Source organism: Teleopsis dalmanni, chromosome 1, assembly GCF_002237135.1.
Source record: "Teleopsis dalmanni isolate 2A chromosome 1, ASM223713v2, whole genome shotgun sequence".
In the NCBI taxonomy this organism is placed as follows: Eukaryota; Metazoa; Arthropoda; class Insecta; order Diptera; family Diopsidae; genus Teleopsis; species Teleopsis dalmanni.
In genome coordinates, this window is record NC_051846.1 from 197042379 (window position 1) to 197062005 (window position 19627).

At 25.5% G+C, this 19627-nt stretch overlaps 1 protein-coding gene across 2 annotated transcripts in view; it reads right to left on the reverse strand.

Moving 5' to 3' along the window:
- The window catches only part of LOC119671145 (mannosyl-oligosaccharide alpha-1,2-mannosidase IA), a 112105-nt gene that overhangs the window by 33116 nt on the left and 59362 nt on the right, over positions 1-19627 (reverse strand). The window lies entirely within an intron of this gene.

The window sequence follows — 19627 nt, forward strand, 5'->3', positions numbered from 1 at the left end:
ACAATTGAAAGTTTCAATAAAAAAAAATTGTTTATTTTTAATTGTTTTTTGTAAATATCACAAAGTATTATTGAGAAAACTTTTAAAGTATTTATTTCATAGCTTTTCCACAAAAATAACTTTTAAAAAGAAAATTTGATAAATGTTTGTGGATATGAGAAATAATAAAATGAATATTTGTATATTATAGAATAATAAATAAATATCGTATATTTCTAAATATATAGTGTAGTTTATTAGTATAGCAAGCGAAATGAAAATATTTTAAATAAAAACTATTTAAAAATATTTAAAACTTCAAAAGTATATCTATAAGTTTATTATAAACAGGCCTATAGACGTAAGTGCTTCAAAGCTATTGAACACTACGGTGGTAAAGTAGTTCGACTTTATTCAAATTCTAACAATTGGATTGTTCACGTTAAATTTTTGAAACTGAGTAAGCGAATCGAAGATGATCAAGCTACTTGAAGGTGCTCAAAAATTTTCCAAAACTTAGTCTAAACGATTTCATGAAGTAAAACTCTTAACATAACCAATGCAAAGTGTATTGAACCTATTATGGAATATCGGAATGACCTCTAATACAAAAGTTTTATATTCATTTTGATCGTATAAAAAGAGTGTATACGAATATATTTCAGTTTACATTTTTTTATGCATTTTTCTTTTATTGCGATCTGTCACTTTAGATCTGTGCATTTATGTATGAAAAATTATTATTAAAAAAATAAGTAAAATTATCATACGTATTTAATAATTAATTTCAAAAAATATTTTAACGAGTACCATAAATATTTTGTATTTGTATTGCACTTATCAAATTAAATAGATATTATCATTAATAAAATTTACAAATTAAAACTGAGTAATCAATCACAAAATTTGTAGAAAAAATATATTTACTATTTTACACATCACTCTTAAAGTTATGAGAAAAATACTTAAAATAAATTTTTAAATAGAAACTTATAAAGAAATCATTAATTATTTTTGTTAATTAGGTATTTAATAAGTATATAATTAAATTAATACTTTAAAATAATAAAAAACATATTGATGAACATTAAAGAATAAATAATATAAATAAAAAAAATATTTATTTAAATAACATAAATTAATGTAAAAAAAAATTTTATCTTGTGTATATTTGCATGTGGGTTCACGATTTAAATGTCATTTGTGGTATTAAAAAATACATTTACACTTTCATTTTAATTACAGAAAAAGTACAGAAAAAGTAGTAGCACACAAGCGTACTAACCTATGTGCCCATATCAGTGAACACTTGCATCACCATAGGATGAAAAATAGAGAAAGTAAAATACTCATACGCACCTATGCACAGGTGTGCAATATGCACATAAAAGTGTTTAAATTCAAGGTTCATACGTTGTGGTTTAAATAAAGAAAAAATTTAATTATTACCTCACTCGGCAGAGCACGATGAAGGAGATCTGCACGGTTGCAGCCACATTGTGCATATCCATAAGCAGTTTGGGAGTGTGGCGCCTTTTATAAAAATGCATTTGCTGATGCATGAAATACATACTTTAATATATTAAATTGTATGGACTGCTAAGTAAAAAGCTGCTATTGAGCTTGAAATTTAATTAAAGAGACCGTTTGGGACAATTTTTTGTTTGGTAGACAAAATATAATGCCACACATACATACACACATACTGTTCTATAATGTTGTAACAAAATAAAAACAGCTGGAAGTTTTATATAAAAAAATATATTTTTTTGCTGCATATTTCATTAATTTTTGATATAATAAAATTATTTTGATTGTTTTAGTACAGTGAAAAAATAACAAATTTTTAATTTTATATAAAAAACGGTTGAAATATTGTATAAATATTTATTTTCTGAACTGAAGCTGTGTGGAAAATCAACACGTTACGTAGTCATTTTCTTTAAATATTTTCATACCAAACAAGACATGTGTGATTTCAATATTTTTAATGGCAATCGCAAAGTATACACACATCTTGTTTTTTAAGGTAACAACAGGGAATAAAATAAATATATGCAAAGTAATTACTTTTTTATTTCAAATTTGCGTTTAATAATTTAAACATTTATTTTAAAGTTTCACCATACGAAAATTTATAATTTTGATTTTCAGTTTAAAAATATATTTATGTATTTTTCACTCATAGATATTATAAAAAATCTAAAAATTCTTAGAAAATATATTTGAGTTTTGAACATATATTCCAGTATTAAGTCAATTGTATATTTAACTAAACAGTAATATAAAAATATTAAATTATTTCATACGATTCTATTAAATTTTTAACATATTTTACAAATGTATTATACTAGAAAAAATAATTAGCAAATATAGCTTAAACATCCGGAATCCTTATTCGCAGATAATAGATAAAATTCTTGTAATATCTCAATGGATAAGTTAATAACACTTATGAAGAAAACAAAACTCTAAGCGTATAGGCGTCAGTTAGAAGACATATTAAGTAAGCAATGGTGGGTGGGTGGCATTAACGAACGATTACAGTTAACGGCCTTGTGTCTGTAGTGATCTTACAAAAACGCTTACATATTGTATTAATTAAAAGTTAAATTAAATCTAAGTGGGAAAAATCATTTTGTTCATTTATATATAATTGTATATATATTATTGTATAATAACATTTGTGAACCTATATAGCTAATTAGACGGAATAAATAAAGTACAAAAAAGACCAATAATATATTAACGTGTGGAATAACTTATTCTCATACAATTCCGACATCCTAGGCACTTCAATTTGGTATCGGATTTTATTAAAGACGGAATTTTAATAAAGACAGATTTTTAAAATAAACTGTTCTACTACTGTTCTACGATATATAGTTTTCGAGATATAGTGTAGTTTTCGAGATATCAGTCTTTAAAGTATGACAGTTTTACTAACAATTTTGTTAGTGTAGTCAATGTAAAAAAGCTCACAACTTTAAATTACGATATCTTGTGAAATAAGACATATAGCGTTGTAAAAAAAAGTTGTTCAAATAGCTGACTCTAATGAAATCCATTGCCAATATATTAGCCAAAATATTTTAATAAGCAACATTTTATTGTAAAACTACTGAATCCTTAATGTTTAATGACAACTTTATTTTATAATGATAAAAAAAATATATTTTTTATTTTTAATCAAAAAGTTAATTGTTAGAAAACTTGGAATATGCAAAACAAAAATAAAACAAGTCTCATTAAAAATTCAAAACAAATTTACTTGCTTCAAGGAATTTGCTTACTTTTAGTTTAAAAAAATATATATATAAAAACAAAACTGCATTTCGAAATAAATGAAAATAATAAAAAATATATATTAAACTAAACACCACCACACAGAGGAAATGACAGCGAAGCAGGAAAGTAACCAACAACATCCGGCGGCTTAAAATGAAAATGCTTGTAAAAAGGTTGTTGTATTACAAGCAACACTAAAAAGTTATAAAGCTAAAAAATTGTAAACATCACAGCGACACAAAAAAATCTAAAAATGATTACAGAAATATAAATGTTTTCAAAGCAAAAACATATTTAAACCGATCATGACGATTTCTTATGTATACTATATATAAAATAGTTATGCTATATTGTATTAACAATATTTACATAATTTTTTATTTATTTATTATTAACTTGTTTATACAAGTTAAAAATATAACTATATAATATAAAAGAGATACCTTGGACACAGAACTTAAAGTTTTTATTTATATCAGCTTTTCAATTAATAAATTTATAGAGAGATAATAGCAGTAAATTATTATGTCCTCAGCATCATGAGGTCACCAGTGTTACTATAACTATTATTTAAATTGATTTGTTTTTATTTCGAGTATCTTCACCGCAATAGATCATAATGCCGCCAATGTTAATGTTGTAATTATTATTTAAACTAAGATTGTTTTATTTTAAACATCTTTACCGCAATATATTAAATAAAACAAAATATTATTATCCTTTCCTAATTGTATTTATTTGAATATACATATACAAACCACAAAATATTTAGAATTTAAATGTTAACATATTAGTAGATGCTTAAAATAGTTATAATTAATAAATGTTGACTTATGTTGCCGCCAATCGTATATGGTAATAACAATTAAATGAAATAAAATTTGGAAGTGAATTTAAATTTTGGTTGATTTAAAATACAGTACGGAGAATTCAATTGAGATATTTTTTAATAAAAAAATGAATATTTTCAAAATAAATAATTGTAAATTCAGTTAGCATTGTTGTTCGTTAGGTTCGTATGGCAAGGCAAACAATGCACGACAATTCTATTGTTACAAAACTGAATTTCAAGTAACAGAAAATATAACGAATATTTCTGGAACTTAATATTTTGATTTTGTTCGTAATTTAAAATGGAAATTCTTTCTTTTCGCTACAAAAAAAATGAAAGAAAAAAAAACATAGATACAGTTAAAAAGTGTTGCAAGGAAAAATGAATATATTAACTAAAGGTGTAAAGCAACACAAATCCTGTCAGAAAAATTGTAAAGCCAAATTGCAGGCCAACAAGCTATACTCGTAGTACAACTGATACGTAATAAAAAATTACCTTAAGGTATACAAAATAAGACAAAAGTTTCAGACTTGAAGTTAAAATGAAAAAACTATATAGCGCATAAGAGCCAAGATAAAACAGTTGCAGCAAAAACAAAAAAGCTCACATTTCAATGGAAAATGGAAAAAGGATTCGGAGGAAAAAATCTGAAAAAAATATTGTACAAGCAGGCAACTGTTTGTTGTGTTGATGGGTCGCGATTGCATATTACAACTGCTACTAGACACGTTCATTTTACATAAAAATATGAAGCAGTTTCTAGGGTCACTGCTGGTGGTATTTGTAGAAATTCTATTAAACAATCGAGGAAAAAATATTAGAATTTATTAAAATATTTTAATTGGTGTAAAAACTATTAAAATTTGTTAACACATATTTTTATAAATATTGAATTAAGGATTCTGATTTTAAATTTTATTACAAAAATATATATTTAAAGCATAATTTACCAGTCAAAAGTGTAGCACTGACTTTTTTCTGTACAATAAAATTTATTTTTTTTTTTGAAAATATTTTTTAATAGTTTGCGTCATATTACGTGTATAAAAAATATTAATAAATAATCGGTTTTTTATTTTTTTCTGAATGTAACTGCAAATACAGGACTATAAATTGTTGTATATATAACTTAAATAATAACATTTATTGTGATTCAATATTGAGTTATCATAAATTTGATAATATTGAAACTCATTCCAATTTATTTTACCAAATATTTAACATATTAATTTATACGTATAAGATACTTTTATACGCAATTTTATATACACATAAAAAGTTAAATATACAATAGAGAACCACTAAACCAGATCTCGGGTAGTCCTTCGAAGTTCGGACAAAATCAGAATAGGAATTAGAATTAAATTAGAATAAATTTAGAATAAAATTATGCATTGTGGATCTTGCAATCTATGTCGATAACTGATTCGCTAATTCAGATTATCAACTTAGATGTGATACTTGCCTAATACTGATATTATGCAAATGTACAATAGAGTACCGCTAGTCCAGATCTACGAAAATACCCCGTAGTCTAATTCAAAGTAAAATAAAATTATTCACTACAGTCTTTGTAGTCCTGATGGATTATAAAAATATAGACCTTTGCTAATTATAAAGGTTTGTTTAAAAGCTAAGGCTACATACTTCATATATTTTTTTTTTATTACAAAAAAAAAAAGAAAACTTTACAACATGTGCTATATACATACCAAACCTAAGTAAATATATGAATGAATCGTCTTTATATAATCTAATGCCACAATTTCGAGAACCTAGCCAATAAGCGATCATCACTGTTCTTAATTGCACAAGAAAGGCAAACAGTTTTTGCTAATGTTTTGCATCACAGCAATGATGCAGCAATGAGAATCCATTTCCAACTAGTGAACTCACCCACGGGATGAATGTGAAACACTAATCAACACGACTACAATTTTATCAACCGTGTCCCTAATAAGTATCACTAAGGTTTATGAATTAAAGGGTTCTATGCATGGCATCTGGTGTCAACTAAGTTAATTTTTCTATATGTTTAATTCTTCTAATATTTTAATATATTACTGTTGGAATGTTATAATTATGGTATACTACATGATGTTTACATTACTCTAATTTTAAGTTTGTGATTTTATTTTATTTTTATATATTACTTTTATGTTTTAATTTTTTTATATTTTAGTTTATTGTTGCAATTATATTTATCATCTAAAAATTTAAAATTATATTAACAATAATATAATTCATTTTAAATAACAAAAAGTAATAAATGATTAAATTAAATTGAAAGGAAGTTTTTGTTAAAAACTTAATTTTTTTATGATAATTTATATGTTAATAATAAACCTTAAAGAAATTCTTCATGATTTCTGTTTTAACATTTTTATACGAAATCTTGGAAGTAAAATATGATATGCAACCCTTTTCTTGTATATTTGATGAACTTTATACTAGTATGAAATTCAGTTTGATGCTTTTTGCGCTTAAAAATTCAGCTATATTCATAGATGGTTACGCTTTATTTAAGAACTTCAAACATACATATATATACATATATTTCCTTTTCATGAAAGCAAAATAAAGTTGAATTTTTCCTCTTGGGGAAACCACAATTCGGCAAGCTTACTTGTTACCTCTTCTCTCGGTTACAGCATGTTCACAAGTAAGTGTAATAACTGAATACTTTGGTAAACTCGCATACTGCAGATATTACAAAGTGAAGTTACATAGTGGAAATAAAATTCCAAATGTTGAAATAATTGAAAATATAAAGTTAAAATGATGCAGAGAAAAATAAAATATTTATATAGATAACATAGAAAAGTAGCTACTATAGCTAGTATAGTATAGTTGCAGTAATATGCATTACCAAAGCAAATAATAAAATATCACAGTTATCTAATTTATATTGCAATCGTTGTGGGTAGAAATATTTAGCCAAAAATGTAAAAAAATAAACAATTTTTTTTTAGAATATAATAAATAATAATTTTAATTTGAAGCAGAGCAATAAATGTAGCTGATAAGAGCTTTTTGGTGAACAACCTACTATGACATAATTCTCATTAGTCATGTTTGTGGTAATTAGTTTATTATTTAATTACCGTGCTTTATTTACCAATAACAATATTATTTTATATATAACTTTTATATTCAGGTATTATAAATATTAATCAAGATGCAAAGTGCCAAAGAAAAGACTACACTAAACATTCGTAATATCACAAAAGATATCTTGAAAATTATATTGGTGTTTATTATAGGATCGTAGCCAATAACATTACTTTATGCATATAAATTATTTTTTGTAATCCGTTTGACTATAAATATAAATTGAACTAATTACATTAAAATAAGTTCAAATCAAAATCAAGAGTAAATATTATTAGAAAGCACTTAAGTTAATAAGACAACAAAATAAAACTTGAAAATTAGGCTAAAAATATTAGCCCATATTTCTAAAAAATTCTAATAAACGCCTCCTCAATTAAATCTGAAGCATTTTAAAACAAATCAATATGTATTGTATAATTATTAGCATCAAATATAATTGTTTTGAATAATATTACTTTTAAAAAAGTACAATAAAAAGAGATCTTAATTGCAAATAATATTGTACTTTGTATTAGGAGCCATAAATATTATTAACCTAATTAAACCTGAAATATATTATAACTAAATCTGAAGTATTTTAAAACAAATTCATATATATAATTATCAGCTTCAAATATAATTGTATCTTTTATGCTATTATAGTATCTTTTTATTATTAAAAAAATACAATACAGACTTCGTAACTAAAAATGGTATTAAACTATGCGGCAATAGATATTATTAAAAATTTCATATATTAATTAAACCATTGAAGGGATTTTCTCTAACATTAATTTACATTAATATTTATAATTATATTTTAAAAAATTAAGTAATACTAATAGTAAAATGTGAAGAATATGAAAATATCTTAAATGAAAGTAATAGAAGGAGATGAATTTATAAAAATCTTAAGCAAGTGCGTGTATGTAGCGTGTGTGTATGGATGTGTCTGTGTATTTTTATGCGTTTTCATAATCAAAACAGAAATGATAATTTATGTTAAAAGCTATACCAGCTGTTTGGTGTATTATATATATGAGTAAAACTAAAAATATGTATGTCAATAAGATTACAGAGTTCTAAAACGTTTCAAATCAGCATCTCATTCAGATATTTTACACTTAAAGCACTAATATCACTATGTGGATGCTGTACACTAAGCATCTTAAGTACGCATTTACTTCAAGGTTGTACGCAATTAAAACTATTTTTAAGTGTCACACTTTTTAATCCAAATAACTTTGAGTGTACATTAAACGCGCGAAAATTGTGGATGCAGGTAGATTAAAGAAAATATTTCTTAAAATTGTATTTCAATGACTTGGTGCATAATTATAATATAATGATTCTTTTTATTCATAATTTTGTTTTCTTCACTTCTTATATCTTATAAATACTTAAAAGTTTTTGAAGCATAATAGTAAATTTAATTTGAAAAACATGAGCGCCCGTTCATGCTTGCGGCAAAAATAAAACTAAAAATTTTTATTTAAAAACAATCGAAAATGGCCAGGCAAGTGAAACGAAATGAAAATGAACATCGCAGTTCTTGAAGCAGAATCCTAAATTTTAGTTGGTGTACGAAAGTAGGAGAATATTTTTAAAAACAAATTAATGCAAGTATGTTTAACATTTAAATTTAAAACAATAATAGTTATAGAAAAAGTATAAACATTTCAATAAAAAAAAGACAAAAAATATAGTAATTTATAATTCCATACTAAATTTTTGTCTTTTTAAAAATCTAAGTACTGAATTAAACTCATATATTATTTGGCATCTGCAACAAAGTAAACAATAAAAAATCAAAACAAACCCCTACTGCAGTTCAACTTAACACTAATGCGGTTCGGTTGTACTCTTTTGGGAACAATCAAATCATTCATTGAGCGTTTGCGCAAATAATTTCGAATGCAGATGTGGGGCGACTATCGAAAAGCTTTCGAATTTAATGCACAAAGCATACACAGTGCACTGTTAATAACAGATAAATTTACTGCAGAATATTTTAAGCTGGCAAGAATTTGAGAATATTGAAAATATGTACTAACTTTTTTGTTTTGGAACTGAAATAATAAAATTTTAATGTTAATATTAAAATATATTTTCATGTTAATAATAAATATAATTTATTATATACGTAATATTTAATTTAATATTAATATTAAACCTATTTAAAATATTAAAAAATATAATAATAAAATTTTTTATTATTATAATAAATTATTTAATTATTAGAATAATTATAATTAAAAGATCTTAATGCAATTACTTTGAGTGTTGGAATTAATTTTAATAACTTTTATTTAAGTTCTAAGTTGTTTATTTGTTTCGTTTTTTTACATTCAAATAGAAACAATTATTATTTATTTTTACATTTATTATTTATTTTTACATTTATTATTTATTTATTACTTCGTTAAACAACTCTACTCAAATAAATGTATAATTATATAATAAATATTTAAATGAATTTATTTTAAGTATTGGAATTACTTATAATTCTATTATATTATAATAGAAATAATAAAATAATAGAAATATTTGTTATTTTTTAACATTTATAATTTGTTATGAACATTTTCAGACTGTGTATGATCATTAAAGAAAAATATTTATTGATTAAAGATTACTGAACCATTATGAAAATAATTTAATAACTTATTTGAACTAAGTAAATACTTTCCAACAATAAACTCAACCAAATATACTTTTAATTAATTTAAATTAAAAAATTATACACTTAAAAACTTTATCTTTCGGCAGAAATGCTAGCGAAAGGAGGACAATGTGGTGCCAATTCAGCTATTGCAAGCGTATCGCAAGCCTTTGTTCCAGCTGTAAAGGTACTTTAATAATATTTAATTACACATTTTGTTCTGATTGAATTCCGCTTGCTTACATCAGACAAAGAGTGCGTCATTTACTTACCATTTACTGAAACAATATACATATATTTATATATTGTGTATATAGAATACGAATAGCTGTATTCATATAACTATGTATATTTATACGTTTAGTTAGTCTACGTCTCTTGTATTTAATTATACTATACAATTTACTTGAAGCATTTTTAGTGCACTCTTGTCTAGCGTTATTATATTGTTTAACTATTGTTGTGAGGATGTTGTAAAAATATGTAATGCAGTTGTTGTTTATTCATTATGCGCTCATAACTGTAACTTGACATTACAAACGAAGAGTGAATGATTTTTTTTCATGTACTAAGTAATAGAAACTAAAACAAGTAGCGAAATATAAAATTTTATTGCTAGCGAGTAAGAGTAGTAAAATGCCAAAGCAGAACAATGTAAATTAAGTCCATTGTTGGTGAAATAGTTTTAGACACTCATCTCGACTCGTAGAATCAATTGTTCCTACACATAATCGGTGAAATTTGTTTTCTGACATATGAATAATATAAAAAAACGTTAATAAAGCTTACACTTTTTAAATGCACAAATACTTAAGGGCTTCCTATTGACATGCATTTAGTGTACAAATTATTTGAAATTAATGATTCAAAAAATATATCTGTTCCGTGTATATCTTTGTTGTTGTTCTTTATACATTATATGTATATATTATATTATATTTTATATAGGTAAATGAAACTTCTTAAAATTTAAATGGAGATATATGAAAATAGAGCATACTTGTATATGTAGTCGGGTTTCTGACTCCAGTATAGTGAGCCGTGCGAATAAGTGTAAGCATCGTATAGTGCTCAACCAATTGCTGTTATGTATATTTTTATAATACAAAACGAAAATAATATGAAACGTTAAGCAAATTTAGTGTTCTGAGTACCTGATAAGTCAAGGCCCATTGTGACTATTTTCTATTCCCAAAGAAAAAATTACCACTACGTGGAAGTGGATTAATTTTTATTTACTTAATGAAAAAATGACGCTAACCACGCGGTCTACTTTACACAAAACAGATTTTGATTGATTAAAAATTTTAGATACTTCCTGTATCTGGTATAGGAATGTACAGTGTATACACTGAATTAGTGAGATCGTCTTCTTCTCATGGCAAAATTACACTTGAAGAGCGCAATTTTTAATTCAATTATTCGTTTCCAATACTTGATGATAATAACAATTTTGTGACAAAAAAAAATTTATTAAAGTTATGAAGTGTGTGTTTTTTTTATGAATTAGGCCACAATATATATTCCATTTGATGAGAGACGAATTTTTTAGTTTCTTAGAACGGTCCAGCACAATTTATATTATTGTTTTAACATTTAATTTTTTTTTATGCTTTGCTACTTTAATTTTATTATTACACAAATTAAAACTTTTTAATGTAATAAATTTAGTTCTTTTTTTAATAAATTACTTAGAAATTTAGTTTTCTTTGAAAAAATTGTTTTTTTAAAAAATTATTGGAGAAGTCTAATAAGCTTGATTTATATGATTCTTGATTTAGGTATAATCATTTTTAAATTATTAAGGAATATTTAATAATATCATATCACATTATTTTGTTTGTTTTAATGTTTGTTGATTGTTCAGAAATAATTAAATATTTTTAATTGAATACTAAGTTATAAGGCAAATTAAATAAAGTTTAAAATCATCAAGTATTCGAATTGTTTATAAATAAATATAAATAACATATATATATGCATCAAATAGGATATTATTTCTCTTCATTATTGTGTGTGATTCGACAACAACCATAAAATTTCTCGATAAAAATATCACTCCCAACCGTATTTAAGTCACTTTGGGACCGGTTATTATTATTAACGTCGCATTGACGTTTCTGACCAACTTACACATTTCTTTTTCAGGATTTAGCTAATATCTTTTAAGAACTCTTTTTACGATTGTTTATCAAACACTCGTATTCGTTTTCTTATTTTGAAATGACTTTCTTTCAGATATTTGTTTAATACAATAAAATTTAATTTTGAATTAATACAAAGTACAATAATAACTCGCTCGTCAGTTCTTTTGTACATTAAGAAAATTGAGAATAAAACTAATTAGTTTAAGAAACTGAATAAAAGGAACTTGAAGCAATGAAAAATTCAGTTTTGTCAGATAATGTATACAATTTTAAAAAGGTTCACAGGTAGAAACAATAAATAAAGCAAACGCATCCAAATTATATAATTTTGCTTACAAAAGAAAGGTTAACGACATATCGTTACCACTTCCAGCTTGTAAAAACTGAACGTTTAGAAACCATATACAATACCAGTTTTCAATCTAAATTTGTTTGGTGATACATTGTAATCGAATGTATTATTTTTTTTTATTTTTTTTTTATTGTAGAAGTCAGTTTTTAGCAAAATCTGTAATATATGATATTTAAATAAACAAATTTATCTTTAGTGTACTTTACGATTTTCGTTGCATTGAACTAATATTTTTTATCTGCACTTATTTGATTTAAGAAAAGGTAAATATTAATTCTAAAGCGGTATATTCAATCAAATTTTTTCAAACACAAATTGATTTTATACGAAAACCTGTAAATTTGATTAAGATGATACAAGTAAATTCATAGAAATAATAGAAAATCATACCGAATCCTGTTTATAAAAGCTATTTCCTTTTGTAACTAGTAATAATAAACACGATCTGCAGCAAAGGAAATAAACATTCATGTGTAATGATACCTTTCTTTAAATATAAATTTTTTACAAGTATGTAAAGCTGGAACTATGCGAAAAAAACCAAAAAATACGAAAATTGAAATTTTGTTGCATCCGAAATTATTTCATTTGAACCATTTAGAAACATATAGTTTAGTTAATGATACTATACATAAATCTTATGGTCTTTTTGATTGATACATCTGGGATAATTTTTCAATCGATATGCGCTTTCAATCATTGCACTTTTATTTTATTTTGATTGCTAAGTCTGGAGCAAAATGTATAACACTTGAGACTAATTTGTAACACTCTAGATATTTTACCAGAGTAACAAGTTTGCAGCTATTTTGTGTGCTTTAACAGATAAAGTGTGATTTGATTCAATACAGTGGCGTAACTACAGGGAAGCGACTGGAAGCAACGCTTTCGGGCCCCCGAATTTAGGGGGCCCCATTATAAATTTATGTATTCATTATATTTATTTTTAATAAATTCTCAAAAGCGGGACGAAACGTTTTTTGTTGAAATATCATAAATTTTGGTTTTTGAACAAAACCTTTAAAAATTTCTTTGTGTTGACATTTAAGTGGAGCCAAGAAAAGAAAAGAGCAAAACGAACGAGAAGAAACATTAAAGAAATTACCAAAACTAGACAATTTTCTAAAAATAAATGAAAACAAAAGTGAAGAAGTAAACGATTGAAATGATGTCTTTTCTAATTGTAATACACAGAATAAATTGACCATTGTTCAAATACTGAAACAGACTTCAAAATCATTGTTGAAACAATAAGCAAATCAACTGATATTGGCCACTTTATTAATGTCAAAATTACTGATGATATTAAACGCTTATTAATTAATAATTCTTCCGACCATCAGAAATTACAAGGGCCATTTCCGAAGGATCCTATTCAAGAAAATAGAAGTTTCAATCCTTCATACTATAATTTAAAAACAAAATATGAAACAGAGCCACGACTTTGGTTATACTATTTAAAGTTATTGGATTCAGTATATTGTAAGCCGTGCTGGTTATTTTCTAATCAAACAAATCAATGGTGTTCTGGATTTCGGGATTGGAAAAATTTGTCAGGAAAAATAAAAATACATACATCTATAAGAATTAGTAGGCCAATTTCAATCAAATCAAATTGTGAACAGGGTCCGCTCCCGAAAAGTATGTGTGTAAAGTTTCATTCGAAGAGTTCAAAGCTGACAGAGTAGTTTGAACTGAAAAGGTATATACCTATATACATATACTGATATATACTTTGGTATTTTCGACGTTTCTTTTAATGCGTTACGAAAATCTTGACAAGCCTAATATACCCTTTTTACACTTTCTCGTGTAAAGTGTATAAAAAAATGTTAGTACCATAGGAGGCCCTTAGTTAGAATTTGCTTTTGGGCCTAAAAAATGTAGTTACGCTACTGATTCAATATATGTACATATGTATAAAAATATATATATGTTTACTAACACTACTACAAAAATGTTAGATTATTTTAAAAACGTTTGATTATTTTAAAAATTTTCGACTGGGTAACAAAACTTAACAGATTGTATCCAGGTATACAAATTAAAAACGTTCATTAAAGTTATTTCAATGAAATTTGTAAATAAAAAGAATATTTAGTTATGATGCCGACTTGTAAAACGAAAATATTACGGAAGTTAAACCTCAAAATTAGCAATATATCTAAAATATTGTTTTTATATCATGTTAGTGTTATCCAAAATTCATTTCTGTTTTAACTAAAATATAACTTCTAAACCTTATCTATAATAATTGTTTTTTAATTATGCTTTATATGCAATTTGCACTTGTTTTAATTAATGCATTTTTTAACAATTATTAAAAATCACAACTTAAAAAAATGTCCTTGCATTTCGAACGTGACTATTTAACAAAAATAGTACAAAGGACTGCAAAAGGTACTTTGTACAATTGTTTATACATAAAAAACGAAAAAAAATGAAAAAGAAGAATAAGAAAAGACCAAAGTAAAATTGTTAGTTTTATCAAAACTAAATCTGATGCAAAAGCTAAATTACTTCGCAGGCAGGCATTTTTTAACATAAAAAAAAAATGAGACATTTTTTGTCAAAAGTGTAAAAACGAATAAAATTGCTCAAATAAAACATCAAAAGGAAGTAACTAACACAAGACAAATTGCCCTAAAGTAACAAAATGCCCAACAAATAACGTGGTGTAACAGAAAAAGTTATCAAAGCATTTTTCTTTTAAAATAAAATAGAAAAATGGAAAAAATAATGCTGAGTAAAAAATCAAAATATGAACGTTTATAATTTTAAAAAGTACTCTTACTCTCTGCACTCTTTGCATGTTTAAACATAAAGTGCATCACAAATTAATTTCCTTTTAACAAGCCTTTGCACAATATATACACCATAAATTTATATTAAGTCACAAAAATTATTGTCTCATAAACAAACAGCTAAATCACTTTACGTTTATTTGTTGCCATGAAACCCTACAAATATCCTTACAAGCCAGACATGCTCACTTATTTGTCGCCGCCATTTGTGTTTCAGATACGTTTCAGATACAAACAGGACCCCATGTTGCCCCAACTAATTTTATTGCAAATACCGTTCGTTTATTTGTATTTGTTAATGTGTAAGAGCAAAATGTAAATGTTTTGGCTACCACTGATATATATCTGAGAATATAATTATAATGAACATCATTAATAATTGATTAAGTAGCGAAAAAGTGGCAACAACTTGTCGCTCATGATATTCCATTTTTATGCTTTCTTTCATATTTATAGAAACATCATTGTTTGTGCTGTTGTGCTGCTTTTTAACGGAATATTTTCTTTTTAGTGAACGAAGTAAAACCAAAAAATATTTTATATTTATGTATATGTATATATTTACGCCTTATATAAAAGGATGTTATGTATCTCTTCTACTAGCTTTTAATACAACGAACAATAACAGTCTTATGCGTCCTTTCTATCTTTTAGATACTACAATCCTATGCTTGTTCTAATGTTTCTCTATGCGGCTTTTATTTATGGAAGCTGGAAGCTGTTGCTCGCATGTTCCAGTTTTTTTCCTATGCTATGCTGTGTTTATTCAGAACCACATTTTTGTATGTTTTTATGGCAAAACAGTTTTCTTTTTTTTATGGTGAGCACAAATAAAGTACGTCATATTATATATTAAAAATGTAGTGCGTACATATGTATCTACATGCATATGTACATCTCGTTTAATATGACATATGAATGGTATTTTTTAGATTTTACGCTGTTGGCAATGTACTAAGAAAAGAAATTTTAGTCAAAGCAACGCAATTTGGTTCTTAGCTGAAAAATTGATCATTTTTAAGAAATGATGTCTGATAAGCCTATAGGTAAAAATAACACATATTTCCATTTTACAATCCCAACTCTTTATACAATTCTTAGCAACACTGTAAAGAAATAGACATAATTTAGAAAAAATGGCTATTAAAAAACTTTACAGTGTAGAATTTCACTATTGGTTGTTGCTACATAACAGCTTGGTAATATTTCTAGAACATCCGTAATAAAATATTTTCATCACACAACACACTGACTGTTTTTTACGAAGCTGTAATAAGTAATGGAAATATCCTTCTGAACACCATCTCCTAAAAAAATTTTTTAACAATTGCTGGATAAGACTTTGTAAATAATTTTAAAAAATTAGAAAAATGTAGTAGAGAAGTATGTAAGTTCTTTAAATTTATAAAGCATTTTCTGGTCAAATTGATGGAAAGCAAACTGATATGAAAAAATGTATATAAAAAATAAACGACTTCAATTGAAATTTGGAAGCTTCATAAGCATCTTAATCAACACTTTATTTTATTACAGAATGATTGGGTTCAATACAGAAACATTGCATCATTCAAAATTGTTGCTTTATTTAATTGAGATACTTGCTTTTAATTATTTGATAACGAATAGATTTAGTGTAGTATTCGCAAAAGATCCAACTGTTTTGCTTAATGTAGCAAGATACTAGTTTTTAAATTTAAGATAATCAATGGGTTATAATATATATTTGTTATAGATTTAACTTAATTATTTATTGCAGTTAAAATAATTGTTTTAAGGAAAAGAATAGATTTCGTGAATTCTTTTTAAATGATCCAACATTGTTGATCGAAGAATTGTATAAGAGATACAAGTTTTCAATCACTTTCTTCTTCGGCAAAGAATACATATTCTCTATTTTCTTCGATAAGAAATACGCATTTCTTTCTTTTTCGATAATGAATAAATGTTACTTTCTTATTTGATAAAGAATATACTGAGTGTGATTTCTGTGAATGATTCAATATTTTTATTTATGTTAAGTGCAATATTTGATAGGGTATTTAGAGGTTGGTGGCAATACTTGTTTCAATTTTTGCTTAATGACAACGGCTTTTATTGTTTATTGTATTTCGTTTTTTTGAAAAGGAAGAGGTTGTCACAGTTGAACCAAAAAAACCAATACTCTAAAACAAGGTCAAAAAAACTCTTACAAGTACCAAAAATGATAATATTTTCCCAGTATAAACAAGAAACTAAATTCGATATAGCAAGGGATTGTTGCATATGCACGAACACGTCAAAATTATGAATTTGGTCTTGTTTTATGGGAAGAATCCCTCAATTCATAAATGCGTAAATAAACAAAACGATCGAGTTTACTTAACAGTGATATTATACTCAAATTTACCGTTTGCCACGGTTCCGTGACGTTCAATATTGATATTTCTTTGAGGTTGGGGCCATTTTTTTTCGCGAAATGTTGTAAAAGATTTCTGCAACCATGAGCATATTTTGGTCAGAGAAAGTTTATTAGCATGGCTGACAGACAACATAACCGTCATCAGAAGCAAACCGAATTGTTGGTATTAAACAAGTTAATTTTACAGGCTAAAGTCACAGCTAAGAAAAATTTTATTTCATATAAAAATTTCATATATTTATATTAATGCACCTTGTGAATCATTTGTTGAATGACTCTAAACTGTAGTTTAAGCTAAAAGTGGCCATTAAAGTTTCGAAATCAAAAATTCTGTTGGTTCAATAAAATTCAAATTAAAAAATACAGTGTTTTGCAAGTTGCAATTTGATAGGAAAAAAAATTTTAAATTTAAAACAGACATTTAAAATTGTTAGGAAATATATATTATAAATATATTATGTACTCGTATAAATAATAAACAAAAAGCAAAAAGTTTTTACAGCTGTTGTTAAATCTATTTACATAAATATAAGTGCGTATAATAATACTCTAAAAAACAAAAATAGAAACAATAACAAAAACTGCTCATCAACCAAAGTTATTACCATTTCTACTATTACTTTTAAAGCCCGAAAGTTAAAAGTCATTTTTTGAGAAGAAATAATCTGTAAGGCAAATGAATTGCTAAAGTTTTACTATAAAATAAATTTCTTAAAGTTCATTTTGAAGTAAATCTTATATCGCAGTTTCCGCATAGAGGGTCGTATATTTAATAAAATCGTAAATGCTGAAACGACAAAATCCCAACAAAATTGGTCAAAGAAAATAGGTTCTTAATGCATGCGTATAATAAATAAAACATTTAGTCAGTAGAATAAATTTATAAAAAACATATAAGTAATCGCAAAGCAAAAGAATATAAAATATGTGCCTATCGCACAGCCCCTGAAAATATTGAAATTGCCTGCTGTGCATATTGTGTAAACTTCGGCATAAAAGCTGAACGTCTAAGCTAAATAAAGTTCATTACATCTGAAGTACCTCGAAATGGTGAAATGATCAAAGGGCAAACGGTAACGACTATATAGAAAATATTGCGTTAAATAGAATACTGTATAGCGTTACAGTAACTATAATTTGCAGTGTAGCAATGGAGTTTTGTGGCAGTGTTAAAATTTAAATAAAAAAGAATATCCTGTTGTGAAAATCTTTTTTGTTTTTAGCCGTAAATTGATTTATTGAGAGGAAATAACATAAGGGCTACATAAATGTTTTGCTGGGTAGCTTAACATTTATTATTTAAAATATATATGTAGCTATATAGCTATCAACACTGTATTTGTGGTTATTATAAGCATTTTATAAGTACATATATTTTTGTTTACATTTTAAAGTGTTGGAGGAAAAAAGTGTCAACTGTGTTTTTACATATTTTGTACATTTATATATTTCTATCTTTTTTCATTGAAGTTTTATGCGTGGTTTTGCATATAAATTTCTCATTTTCCGTGCTGCGAATTTTATGTTATTTTGCCTTTCAAGACCTTTTTTCTGTTGGTGAAAAGGTTAAAAATGTGCACAGCGTGAGATAAAAACGCAAAAATATGTTTATGAATATTAAAAAAATGCAATTTATGACTTATTTGCGTTTAACCCTACGCCCTAAGCATAAATATAAACTAGATCTTGAATAAAAAAATAAGTAATTTTATTCAAATATCAAAATAGAAAAAATATTAACAAATTTTTACTAAGTTAGTAAATTAAGTTGACCTCAACTATATATACACATACAAATATAAAACTTATCTGTTATATACTTAACAGATACGGTTACTTTCATACGTAACTATATTGTGGTTTAAATTTAAGATTGGATAACATACTAAAAGCTTACAATGTTTATTCACTGTAAGTAATAGAAAGAAAGAATAGTTGTAATTCATTGTTTTTTATAAGATTAAAATCATTTTCAAACCATCATCGTCAACTGAGTAAATGCATATGGCAAAGTGAACATATGAAAACTGCATTTATGCATGCACGACTATGCATTTTTGTGTCAGTTC